The sequence below is a fragment of the Sorex fumeus genome, unplaced genomic scaffold, assembly GCF_029834395.1.
Source record: "Sorex fumeus unplaced genomic scaffold, SorFum_2.1 ptg000007l, whole genome shotgun sequence".
Taxonomy (NCBI): domain Eukaryota; kingdom Metazoa; phylum Chordata; class Mammalia; order Eulipotyphla; family Soricidae; genus Sorex; species Sorex fumeus.
The window spans coordinates 53,843,661-53,845,160 of NW_026606064.1; positions in this window are offsets into that span (position 1 = coordinate 53,843,661).

A 1,500-nucleotide genomic window follows, 5' to 3' on the forward strand; every position below is an offset into this window, starting at 1 on the left:
TAAACCTGCACCCCCACCTCCTTTGTAAAGCATGCTCTCAACCCCTTTGAGCTATCTCTCTCCAGTCCGAGGGCGCTCTCTCTCTCTCTCTCTCTCTCTCTCTCTCTCTCTCTCTCTCTCCCTCTCTCTCTGTACTCACTCTCTGTACTCTCTCTCTCTCTCTCTTTCTCTCTCTCTTTCTGTATCTCTCTCTCACACACACACACAATTTGTTTGAAGTTCATGTCTAACAGCTTGGAGGTTACTGGCTCTGTGCTCAGGGGCCTGATTGCCCATGCAGTGTTTGGGGTCATACTCAAGCCCTCCAAATGCAAATATCTGTTCCGGCCCATTAAGCCATTTTTCTGTCTCCCACTACAGGGCAAGAATATTTCTTTTTTGGTGTTGCTCTTTGTTTTTGTTTTACTTTGGGGGCCATACCCAACAGACCTCAGGACTTAGTCCTAGCTGTGCACCATCACTCTTGGTGGTACTCAAGGGACCATATGAGGTGCCAGGGATCAAACCCAGGTCAGCCATATGTAAAGCAAACAATATTATCTCTTCAGCCACTCAAAACGTATTTTTGATACAAAACATTTTGAACACAGTATTGTTTGTACTCTGAAAAACCATTTTGCTGTACTACGGTTCGGGCCCTAGGAAGTATTTTCTATATTATGAACACATATCACTGCTCTCCCAAAGTGAGTGGAGTGCTTGTTTTCCCTGTGTTGTCAATAATTGCCAGTGATAGGATCATGTCTAGCTGATTCTTATAAGGTTAAAGGTCTGAAAATAGGCTAAGAGAAGAACTAAATGCCACCCAGAGCCAGGACTGAGTGACACCCACAGGTAGGATGGTTGGGCAAGACTCTTGGGCCTTGCTCTCATTTCCCACTGTTCTAACCATCTAAGGTAAACAATTACAAACAACGTAGAAAAACTGTCATTTTTGAGATATATGTTTGATTTAAAAATCCTATGTACTAAAAAGTGTTACAGTCTGGAAATAACTGATAATGTTTCTAAATCATATACTTCCTATTTAAGAATAGCAATGGTCTTATGTACTATTGGGGCAAACCTCAGGTCATAGCATTTCCAAATGCCTTCAACTAATGCCCTTCTCCAAAACTAGTAGACTCAAATTCCTAGAATTACTACTGATAAAATACATTAAACCAGATCAGAGAAAACATTCACCTTTTACCCTCATGGGGCTTTGGCAGAGACTGGCAGAAAATAGCATCCATTCTTAGTCTTCACAGATCAAAAAATTTTTTTAATGAGTTCTAGAAATAGCAGACATTATGTAGAGCAGTGGCTGTGACATGAAACAGTCTTATGTGCTCAATAAATTGGTGAGAATGATGCCTGTCAGGAGCCCAGGGCTTAGGGGGAAACTGACTTTCAATCACTTATGGATCAGGTTTAAATTAGGGATGCACGGGGGCTGGAGTGATAGTCCAATGTGTAAGGAGCTTGCCTTGCACATGCCCAACCTGCGTTTGAGCCCCA